Raw genomic sequence first — 12,809 nt, 5'->3', positions numbered from 1 at the left:
TCTGATTCTGAAAATAGTGACAGTAATATACCAACATCAAAGTGATACAAATTCCCAACATTGTAAAGACAGTTGATGTGGCCAAAAAAGGACTGGACTGATTATAATGTAGATACAGTAACACAGTCATAAAGATACAAACAGGTCATTTCTTTCTTTTATTTCTAAGGTTGACCCAGGTGACCCCGAACCCTCCCTTATAGGCCTAGGCTGCTGGGGGGGGTGTTTCCCATAATGCACTGTTTCTTTTCATTCACCTTATTTACTTTGTTCATACTATAAGCTGTCTCTCTTCCACAGTGTGTCTTTTGTCCTGTCCCCCCCCCCCCCCCCCCCCCCCCCCCCCCCCCCCCCCCCCACAGCAGATGACCCCCCCTCCCTGAGCCTGGTTCTGCTGGAGGTTTCTTCCTGTTAAAGGGAGTTTTTCCTTCCCACTGTCACCAAGTGCTGCTCATAGGGGGTCGTTTAGACTGTTGGGTTTTCTCTGTATTATTGTAGGGTCATTACCCACAATACAAAGCGCCTTCAGGCGACTGTTTGTTGTGATTTGGGGCTATATTAATAAAATTGAATTGAATTGAATTGAGAGTGTGTGAGTGTGTGTGTGTGTGTGAGTGTGAGAGAGAGTGTGTGTTATGTAAAACATGTTAGCTGTTGCAGCCTCCAGCAGGCTGTGTGAGGTGAACATCGTTGATGTGGAGTGGCAGCAGTAGAAGAACAGAAGGCCATCCTGTGGTGTGACTGTGTGTATGTGTGTGTTTGTGTGTGTGTGTGTGTTGGTGGAGGGTAATGTGTTGAGTCTGGCCTCGAGGCCAGAAAGGAGCCTTTGTGATGAGTGGAGAAGAAAAAGGACGCGGTGCACGGCTGGATTGTGTCATCCTGTGGTTTGTGTGAGGTGCTGTGCTCAGAGGTTTAGTGCTGCAGTGTTTGCAGGCAGAGCGGAGCCCAAACATGAGGCCAAACTGGACGCATAAAAGTCTGCTCCAAGTTTGCCGACAGAAATTCCAGGTGGCTGTTCCCACACCAGTCTCCTTTTTTTTTACCCTAGAAGCTCAGCGTGGATTCTAACCCACAGTGAATGTTCACGTGTCTGCCCAGCACAGTCCTGTCTCACAGGGGATCGTTTAGCTGCTATTCTGAGCACGTTCCTGCTTTGCTTATTTGCTGATTATTTTGCTGTATGTGTGCTCAGAATATCATCAGTACTAATGACTGCGTCCTGGAAAAAAGGACCAAACCTCGACAAGGGGTCCGAGCACAGAAGTCACTCGATGATGACTGGAGCAGGAAATCAGGATGACAATTTTCACGTTTCTGTACTTGTTCTCAGGCCTCCACAATTATTAAAATGCCTTAGCATAAAGGAGCTAATAAGGCAGTCATAATAACCATGACACTTTTATGTGCTTTTATTTTAATTTATGTCACATTCAAATCAAACTCACAAGCAATACATTGTGTTTTTGTAAGGAAACAACTTTATTGGTTTGAAGCAGGAAGTGAACACATCAGCATCCTTTCTTGTGCTTCCTGACAAAGTCACATGACTTCCTCCTTTGCACCAATCATAATTCCTAGTGACCCGTTAGGCGTGTCCGGTGATGCCTGGCACTGGGACTGTGGCAGCAGATGATTTTGGTTCTGTGGATTGGAGAAAAGGATGCATGGATGCTTGGTCAGAATCCTGTGTGTGTGTGTGTGTGTGTGAAGGCCAGCTCAACACTTTGGGATTCCTGTCATGTACCTTGTGTTAACCTTCGCTCTGCATGCCATCTGCTCATGGAGCATCTTTACCAGATGGTGATTTTATCACCATCTGGTGGCGATCTAAGGAAGTAGGTTCAAACACTCCAGAGGATAAACTTAGGCTACGTTCACACTGCAGCCTGAAGTGACCCAATTCAGATATTTAGTGAAATCCAATTTCTTCGTCCACATTTCCAAATATATGCGACTTGGATGTGATCTCTGTGTGAACTGCAAATGAGCCTAAAAATGTCCCACATGTGCAGTAGAGGACACAATAACGTCACACGTGAGTGCGCTCAGTTTTTGAAGAAGAAGAAGAAGAAGAAACAGCCTTTATTGTCCCACAGAGGGGAAATTTGGGTGTAACAGCAGCCGCAGTTATTATAAATATAAGTAAAAATATAATAATTCACACTATTAAGAAAAGAATATAAATATATATAAAATCAACAAACAAGATTAACCTTAATACTACTAATAATAACACTATATACAATGTACATGATGTGCCTGTGTGTTGAACCTTAACAGGCCGGACTATTTACAGTATAAGAATTGCAGAATTAAGTTTGGTTTTCTTCCCGCTTCCGCGTAGCAGGACGCAGAATAGTGATGTTAGTCGAGTGTCAGTGACGTGCAGGTCGGATGAATGAGACCTGGCCATACAGACACAGGTCGCATTTGAAAAAATCGGATCTGTGTTGTTCAGATTGTCATGAAAAGATGAAATACAGGTCGCACAAGGGCAAAAAATCAGATTTGGGTCACTTCAGGCTGCAGTGTGAATGTAGCCACAGTGACCTGCTGCACCGCTCCTTTGGGCCACAGCAGTCTTTTCTCTTCTAAATGAAACTTATGTAGTTATCAGCTACATATACCATGAAGTTTGCTGAACACATAATTCTCCACCCTAAGGAGAAACATCACATTTCTACCTCTAAAATTGTTATTGATTTCAGCTGTAAATTATGAAATGCACAGAAAAACAGCGAATACCTAGAAAGGTATTTTTAGCCATAGCAACAGGTATCCTACAGACAGTCCAGTCCACCTGCACACGTTCGATTTCTTCGGCCTTTTCCCCATCGAGTCATTGCATCACAAGTTCAGACAAGCCAGACGTGACCGCAGTTTGTCTCGGAGCGCTCAGGTCTGTCACTCGATCGGTTTTCAAATGTCAGGTCCAAGGTTAGACCCTGTGTGCCCACGGGCCTGCGTCAGTGAGACCGGAGATCTGAAGGCAGGGAAGAACACAAACACACAACTAAAGACAAAACAGCACAACACACAGGAGCCAAGCTAATGCCTTTTATTTATTTTTCATTCTGGTGGTACTCGGGGCAAAGTAAATAAAAAAAAGACAAAGGAGAAAGTGTTAGGGGGGGATAAAGGGTGGAGGGGCTGGAGAGTGTTGGAGAGAAGGATGACAAAAAGGTGAGAAGAATGAAATAAAGACAGAGGCAGCAGAAGGTGAAACGGAGTCACCGGAGAGAAGCCGAGCCGAGCTGTCAGATACAGGAGAGCTCGCTTAGAGGGAAACAGGCTGATATTCAAGTTTTCTCATTGATCATATTTGTAGAAAACAAGAAAAGCTCCAGTGCTGCCTGAATTATGAATAGCTGCTGAGAGGTCTGCAAACATGAACTACACACTGAAGCAGTTTGTGTGTGTGTGGCTTAAATGATTAGCATTTTCTGTGTATTATTTACCAGGTTTCAGTGATTTTTGTGTTGAGCTCAGAGCTGTGCATTATGCTCCTGTCTTCTGTTGCATTATTGATTACTGTCAAACTCTTTGCACATTTTCTATACTGCGAAGTAGAGTCAAACCAGGAGACAAAGCCTCCAGACCAATGGCAGCATTGCTGTAATTTCATTTGCTATAACAGGACAGTTATTTTAGTTAAAATAACTAAGTTCCTGATATCATTTTAGTTCTTTTTTCCCATGTCTTATTGTAATGAGCTCATTATTTTACTCAAACCCCACACACACACACAGACACACACACACACACACACACACACACACACACAGACACACACACACACACACACAGACCATGAAAATAATTACTCAAGACTGAAGAGTTTATTCCTCTTTCCCTCCGATGGTCGCCTGAGCCGTATGATGTGTGTGTGTGTGTGTGTGTGTGTGTGTGTGTGTGTGTCACTTTTTATTTGTCATAAATGAGGATATTACAGCTGCTGGAATCATGTGATCATTCACCTTCTGACTGATCCGAGCAGCTTTCACCCTCCAGCTCCAACCTGCTGAAGTTCATTGGGTCAGCTGCTGCTTCACAGACTCCAGAAGAGACAAATGAAGAATCACATCAGAAAGTGGTGAAACAGACGGGTCCACCCTCCTAGTGAGGTGATCACATGAGTGACCTTCTCCAAGGTGCCAGCTTCGGCGACGTTTTCATCATAGAAATGCTTTTTCGTGCTGATTTTTCGGATTCTGACAGCCTGCCTCGTTCCTTCGGGGTCTGATGCTCTCTTGGGTTGTGCTGAGAGAGTTTGATGTTGCCCATGACATGAAGAAAGCTGCCCATGTAAAAGCCTGTGACAGTCATGCCCTGTGACATCCTTCCAGGTGAAAACAGTTCCTGTTGAGAGACGAGCTGAAGAGAGTGTTGAGCCTGGAAGCAAAAATGAAGCCTGAAGCTGTTTTTCACACGCAGTTCAAAGTTTCCCACGTCTTGACCTTAATGGCCCTGACACAGCAGCACGGTTAGCCATCGGGCAGCGACCTGCCTGCGGTTTTTGCAGTGGGACTGCCAAAGTTTCCTCCTGTCGCCTCTTATAAACAGGATGATGTGGCTGATTACGCGGGTTAAAAACACTCACAGATTCCCTCAGTGCTTGCAGTTTTTCCTCATGTCCTTGGGCTTACACAGTCAAGCACAACAAAACATTGTATAGGCTGCAACTTATTTTAGAATTTTTATTATAATGACACAGACCATACATGACATCATTGTAGAAACAGAAAACGAGACAGTGCTTTAAGCAGCCAGCACACAGGAGACATTTGGCCCAGCAGGTGTAACCAGGTGTAAGAGACAGCAAAGCATGACAAGCAGCCATTTTTTCTACCATCCTATAAAAAAGCTCACGGTGGGATGTTTTTCCTAGTAGACCTGTCAGCTGGTATCATGACCATTCACCAAAACCATACGACCACAAAATTACTTTGATTTACACATAAATGCCTTCAAACTCTATTCTGGTGAAAAAATAATGATTCTGGTGCAGAAAACTAATTTGAGCACAAATCTATTTTCTAGAAAGTAGAAATATGCTGAGTTACTGCAGCCGTCATGGTCCTGGGCCGGTGTACCAGGTTCCTTTTTGTGTAGTTTTGTTTTTGTTGTATTTCTCGGGTTGTGTTTCTTAGTTTTTGTCACAGTTTAGTTTCTCAGTTTGTTGTTGTTTTGTATTGTGGTTAATATTAGTTATTTGTAGGTTATTCCCTGTGTCGGTGTGTGCTGGTGTCTGTTATCCCTTCTGTGTCAAGTCTTCGGTGTTTGTGTTTCAGGTGTCTGTGCCATCCCTGTTCAGTTGCTTCCCCATCTTATGTGCTGCAGTTGGGTGTTTAGTTATGTTACCTCTGTGTGTCAGTCTCCCTAGGTGTCAAGTCTGTGTGTATCGTGTTAAGTTACTTCCTGTTTTATTTTGACAGTCTCGTGCTCCCTGTTCTTAGTGTTTAGTTTTGCTTCCCCTCGTCTGTTATGTTGAGCTGTCATCCCACCTGTTGTCGCTCTCCTCATTAGCCCTGGTGTATTTATTGTCTGCTTTTGTCTTTGTCGTGTCCTCGTCAGTGTCAGTGTCTCTGTTGGCGTTCCTGTTGTGTGTTTTTGTGCAGCTGGCTCCTGACCAGCTTTCCTAAGTTTGGAACAATAAAGTGAAGTATCAGTTTAACTCTTGCCTCTGAGTCCTGCATTGAGGTCCTCTCTGCCTCGCAGTCGTGACAGTAACAGCCTCGCTGTTATCGCGGCACCATCTGAGTACTTCAGCGAGGTGCTTCCCAGCTAACGCTGTGCAGGCTGTTTCACAGGCTGCATCCAGAACCGGCTATGATCCTGTGTTTGGACTCTGTTTGGGTAACATCTGAGTTTTTCCTCTCAGACTTATTTCCAAGCTGCTTTCTTGTGTTTACCTACTCTGGCCTTTTCAGTTGTAAGGGTTCGTTTTCATGCCTTCCCTGTGTGTCTGCGTTTCTGTCGTGTTCACTCATTTCCTGTTTTATTTTGATAGTTCTTGTCTCGTTAGTTTGATTCTGTTCACCTGGGTCCTTTCTCCCTGTGTGTGTGTGTGTGTGTGTGTGTGTGTATTTACTCCCTCAGTGTTCTCCCTGACGAGTGTGCGTTCTTCTGTTCTGTGTCTCCAGTTAGTGCTGTGTGTATGTCATACAGGGTTATTCTTGCAGCAATGAGACTGAGTTTTTGTGTGTACGTTTTGTCTCTGGAGTCCTGCGTTTGCCTGCCACCACCCTGCTGTGATATAACCTGTGCAGCTGCAGTGCACAAACACAGACAGCTAAGTAACAGGCTGATAAAATTCGAGAAGCTGACTCACCAAAACCGTGAAATACATCAGATTGTTCTGTTGGAAATGATCCAAAAGGCACCAGCAACACAAACAAAGCTGAGGTCAGAGACTCCAGTAGGAGTGGAGGTGAAGCCTTTTTACATGGGAGTCTATGGTGACTGACTGGAGTCAGTGCCTGTGAAAGGAAGTTTGGTTTTCCCCTTTTCAGCCCCACAGGCTGCTGTTGAGTCCCAAATTTATTGACTTCAACCTGGTGCCATTCAGAGCTTCAGACATGAGACCAATGAGTTTGCTGGTGACCAGCTGGCAGGTGTAAACATGGACCCATCGACACTCCCGACACTGCACTGTTCTAAGAGCAACATGTGTCTACAATAATATATCATCTATGCTACTCTACAGCAGAAGACATGTTAACTTCCAAACTGCTCTCACATCAGTGTCAGATATCAGCTTATTTACCAGATTTCTATGTTTGATAATGCAGCTGTTAGTCGAGGATATGGGGGTACTGTATCGGTCAGAGGTCAAATTTTATCTACGATAAATGGAGAAGAACTGACAGTGAACCGGAGAATTTGTGTTTTCTCTGAGACGGCGTTCATCAGTATCACACACACTCAGAGGTCTGCGCTCACAGCATCATGTAAATGATGGAGACGTGTGACAGATTCAGAGATCTGTTTTGCTCAGTTTCTTTGAGGCTGTCATGGTTTGATCTGATTTTCAGTGCTTGCTTATATCACTTCCTTAGCCATACAGCTAAGAGCTTACAGTGCTGTACTTGTCCAGTGTCTTCAGCTGAAATCTTCTCCCCCCACAATCTGAATCTGTGAGGCTGTCTGAGAGTTTTTGAACCATAAAATAATCAGGATTTTGCTTTAAAATGCATACAAATGCAACATGCACACAGCTTTAAAAGTCCTACACATCTATGCTGAATGCCTCAGCTCAGGTGCAAGCCGGCCAAAACCATGTAATAAAATAATCTGTAGCACAGTTGATGCCATTTCCTCAGCAAACGGAAGCCAACTCCCTACACCTGTCAGGGAATACAGGACACTCCAGAGACGGCGGACTATCGGTCTGAGGGTTCAGGAGATATGGATCAGGGCGATATGAACCTCCCAGAGCATCTGCTGACTCACCGCTCATATGTTCCTGCGCAGCTGACGAGCGAGAGGAGAGCAAGGCACCAACACTGCTAGTGCTGAAGGTTCAGTGTCCCCTGAATTAAGACGTACTAAAAATTGCTGTCTTGGTCCTGTGAAGCACCTCAGAAGACTCCATCTGCCAAATGGCTTATGTTTCTGCAAATGGCATGTTTACATTTTGGACAAAACTCCAGCAGGTTAAAGATTTCATTAAAAAAAAAAAAAGTTTCCTGCTTGTCAGGAAGTGAAAATAATGATGTTTTAAATTAGACAGTGGATTTGCTCAGGTCCTTGTTTTAGACATTTTTATAAAGCTGGGACTATTAGCATTGCAAATGGCTGTAAACAGTAAAATACCCTCAGAGGTCAGTTTCTGTGCACAAACAGTCGGTTAAAGGTGTAAATTCAAACACAGCTGTCCGCAGTGAGGAGCAAACTGTAGTAAAGGTGCATCATAATTACTAAATCTGTGTAACAGTGGCCCTTCTATAAACAGCTAAGTGTTTCACAAGGTCTCTTGCTCTAAGGCATGTTGTTAACTTGTCTGAATAAAGCTTTTATTACCACATTATTTAGGTACCACAAACCTGCACCTTTTGGGTTTTTAATCAGAGGATCAGCTGTTTTCTGGTGTAGTTGTTCGTCTTTGTGGGTAATGACTCCAAATACACATGTACTTCATTAACCTGTTCTTCACCATCGCTGTACTGTGACTTTTACTGGCAGCAGTTTGTACTTAAGGATCACACTGAATGACAGAATAAATAATTACAAAATGCTGAATACATTTTATTTACTGAATGTTACAAAAGCCAAGAAATGACTCTTGACTTAATGTCTATGGTGCTACAGTTTATCCAGGTGAAAATAGTGCCATCTTGGCATATTGGATGCATGGGTTCAAAACACTGAGACCAGACTGTCACGGCTCTTACCTTGAGCAATCTAGGCTAACCAGCTAAAATAACTGTCACAGATAATACAACCATCATTAGCTGGTTAGCTTAGTTCAGTGGTTCTCAAACTGTGGGGTGTGCCCCATGATTGGACACAGAGCCACACCAGAGAGGAGCTGAATAATCAGCAGAAAAATATAGAGTGAAACTAAGTTCTGAATTTTATTTGGATTTTTAAGCTACTCAGTGTTTAAAAATTGAGGGATGGAGAATGTTTAAATTAAGACTTTACACTTGTAATGAATTTACTACTACTACTTCTACTGCTAATTAGGTTGAACTAATTTGTTTGACTCCTCCAGTCACACAAGGGTTGGGTGCTTTGTGGATCAGGCAGCGATTGAGTTCCAGATGGCTGAATCCCCAGTTGGCCAATTTGGCTTTAAGAACATGGAACTTCACCTCTCTGGTGTGGAAGGAGGCTGAGCTAGTGCTCAAGATCAAAGTTGAGTTCACCTTCATGCACAGCTTGGGCACGGGGAGTGTCTAGCAGAGGGAGGCTAGGGACACTGAGTCTGAGTGTACCATGTTCCATACCTCGATTGCTGAAGCTACTGCAGAGCTGTGGCTGTAAGGTGGTTGGTGTCTTTTGCGGCGGTAGCCTCTGAACCCAGTGGTGAACACCCAAGGTGAAGGGAGCTGACAAGCTGGAGAAGGAGCTTGACTGGCTTGTGAGAGTCCGGAGGCAGCTGTCAGGTACTGACCGACCAAGTGGTCCACCTTGAGGCAATTCTGGCAAACTGTCAGACAACTCAGGAAGAGGACACATCTCCCTGCTCACACTGTATACAGTGGAGATAGAGCACTGCCGACATCAGCTGAGGATATAGGTTCAATTCAATTCAATTCAATTCAATTTTATATATATAGCGCCAAATCACAACAAACTGTCGCCTCAAGGCGCTTTGTATTGTGGGTAAAGACCCTACAATAATACAGAGAAAACCCAACAGTCAAAACGACCCCCTATGAGCAGCACTTGGCGACAGTGGAAAGGAAAAACTCCCTTTTAACAGGAAGAAACCTCCAGCAGAACCAGGCTCAGGGAGGGGGGGTCATCTGCCGCGACCGGTTGGGCTGAGGGGAGAGAAAGACATGCTGTGGAAGAGAGCCAGAGATTAATATCAATTAATGATTAAATGCAGAGTGGAGTATAAACAAAGTAAATAAGGTGAATGAGAAACAGTGCATTATGTGAACCCCCCAGCAGACTAGGCCTATAGCAGCATAACTAAGGGATGGTTCAGGGTCACCTGATCCAGCCCTAACTATAAGCTTTATCATAAAGGAAAGTTTTAAGCCTAATCTTAAAAATAGAGAGGGTGTCTGTCTCCCGAATCCAAGCTGGAAGCTGGTTCCACAGAAGAGGCGCCTGAAAGCTGAAGGCTCTGCCTCCCATTCTACTCTTAAGTATCCTAGGAACCACAAGTAAGCCAGCAGTCTGAGAGCGAAGTGCTCTGTTGGGGTGATATGGTACTATGAGGTCTTTGAGATAAGATGGTGCCTGATTATTCAAGACCTTGTATGTGAGGAGAAGAATTTTAAATTCTATTCTAGATTTAACAGGGAGCCAATGAAGAGAAGCCAATATGGGAGAAATCTGCTCTCTCTTTCTAGTCCCTGTCAGTACTCTAGCTGCAGCATTTTGGATCAGCTGAAGGCTTTTCAGGGAGCTTTTAGGACAGCCTGATAATAATGAATTACAATAGTCCACCCTAGAAGTAATAAATGCATGAATGAGCTTTTCAGCATCACTCTGAGAAAGGATGTTTCTAATTTTAGAAATATTGCGCAAATGCAAAAAAGCGGTCCTACATATTTGTTTAATATGTGCATTGAAGGACATATCCTGGTCAAAAATGACTCCAAGATTTCTCACAGTGTTACTGGAGGCCAAAGTAATGCCATCCAGAGTAAGTATCTGGTTAGACACCATGTTTCTAAGATTTGTGGGGCCGAGAACAAGAATTTCAGTTTTATCTGAATTTAGAAGCAGGAAATTAGAGGTCATCCAGGCCTTAATGTCTTTAAGACATTCCTGCAGTTTAATTAATTGATGTGTGTCATCTGGCTTCATTGATAGGTAAAGCTGAGTATCATCTGCATAACAATGAAAATTGATGCAGTGCTTTCTAATAATACTGCCTAAGGGAAGCATGTATAATGTAAATAAAATTGGTCCTAGCACAGAACCCTGTGGAACTCCATAATTAACCTTAGTGTGTGAAGAAGACTCCCCATTTACATGAACAAATTGGAGTCTATGAGATAAATATGATTCAAACCACTGCAGTGCAGTACCTTTAATACCTATAGTAAGCTCTAATCTCTGTAATAAAATGTTATGGTCAACAGTATCAAAAGCTGCACTGAGGTCCAACAGGACAAGAACAGAGATGAGTCCACTGTCAGAGGCTCTAAGAAGATCATTTGTAACCTTCACTAATGCTGTTTCTGTACTGTGATGAATTCTGAAACCTGACTGAAACTCTTCAAATAAACTGTTCCTCTGCAGATGATCAGTTAGCTGTTTTACAACTACTCTTTCAAGAATCTTTGAGAGAAAAGGAATGTTGGAGATTGGCCTATAATTAGCTAAGACAGCTGGGTCAAGTGATGGCTTTTTAAGTAGAGGTTTAATTACAGCCACCTTGAAGGTCTGGGGTACATAGCCAACTAATAAAGACTGATTGATCATTTTTAAGATTGAAGCATCAATAATTGGAAAGACTTCTTTGAACAATCTAGTAGGAATGGGATCTAACAAACATGTTGCTGGTTTGGAGGAAGTAACTATTGAAGTTAACTCTGAAAGATCAACTGGAGCAAAAGAGTCAAAACAAATACCAGCAGTGCTGAAAGCAGCCGAACATGAAGAATAATCTTTGAGATGGTTATGAATAATTTTTTCTCTAATGTCTAAAATTTTATTTGTAAAGAAATCCATGAAGTCACTACTAGTTAACGTGAAAGGAATACTCGGCTCTACAGAGCTCTGACTCTTTGTCAGCCTGGCTACAGTGCTGAAAACAAACCTGGGGTTGTTCTTATTTTCTTCAATTAATGATGAATAGTAAGATGTCCTAGCTTTACGGAGGGCTTTTTTATAGAGCAACAAACTCTTTTTCCAGGCTAAATGAGCATCTTCTAATTTAGTGAGACGCCATTCCCTCTCCAGCTTTCGGGTTATCTGCTTTAAGCTGTGCGTTTGTGAATTATACCACGGAGTCAGGCACTTCTGATTTGAAGCTTTCCTTTTCAGAGGAGCCACAGTATCCAAAGTTATACGCAGTGAGGATGTAAAACTATTGACGAGATAATCGACCTCACTGGGAGCAGAGTTTAGGTAGCTGCTCTGCACTGTGTTGGCACATGGCACTGAAGAGCATAACAATGAAGGAATTAGATCCTTAAACTTAGTTACAGCACTTTCAGAAAGACTTCTACTGTAATAAAACTTATTCCCCACTGCTGTGTAATCCATTAAAGTAAATGTAAATGTTACTAAGAAATGATCAGACAGGAGGGGGCTTTCAGGGAATACTGTTAAGTCTTCAGTTTCTATGCCATATGTTAGGACAAGATCTAGAGTATGATTAAAGTGGTGGGTGGGCTCCTTTACATTTTGAGAGAAGCCAATTGAATCTAACAATAGATTAAATGCAGTGTTGAGGCTGTCATTCTCAGCATCTACATGGATGTTGAAATCACCCACTATAATTATTTTATCTGAACTGAGCACTAAATCAGATAAAAAGTCTGAGAAATCAGACAGAAACTCTGAGTAGGGACCAGGTGGACGATAGATAATAACAAATAAAACAGGTTTTTGATTTTCCCAATTAGGATGGACAAGACTAAGAGTCAGGCTTTCAAAAGAATGAAAACTTTGTCTGGGTCTTTGATTAATTAATAAGCTGGAATTGAAGATTGCAGCTAATCCTCCTCCTCGACCTGTGCTTCGAGCATTCTGACAGTTACTGTGACTCGGGGGTGTTGATTCATTTAAACTAACATATTCATCCTGCTGTAACCAGGTTTCTGTAAGGCAGAATAAATCAATACGTTGATCAATTATTAAATCATTTACTAATAGGGACTTGGAAGAGAGAGACCTAATGTTTAACAATCCACATTTAATTGTTTTATTTTTTGGTGCAGTTGATGAAGCTGTATTATTTATTGTTTTTGAATTTTTATGCTTAAATAGCTTTTTCCTGATTTTAGCTTTGGTTTTTAGTGGTCTGGGAGCAGGCACCGACTCTATGGGGATGGGGTTTTGGGGGGATGGCAGGAGGAGAGAAGCTGCAGAGAGGCGTGTAAGACTGCAACTCTGCTTCCTGGTCTCAACCCTGGGTAGTCAGTTTTTAGGAGGGTTAATAAATTTGGCCAGAT

Source organism: Archocentrus centrarchus, unplaced genomic scaffold, assembly GCF_007364275.1.
Source record: "Archocentrus centrarchus isolate MPI-CPG fArcCen1 unplaced genomic scaffold, fArcCen1 scaffold_110_ctg1, whole genome shotgun sequence".
Classification (NCBI taxonomy): Eukaryota; Metazoa; Chordata; class Actinopteri; order Cichliformes; family Cichlidae; genus Archocentrus; species Archocentrus centrarchus.
The sequence above is the reverse complement of the archived record's forward strand: the minus strand, read 5'-3'. Positions refer to the sequence as shown.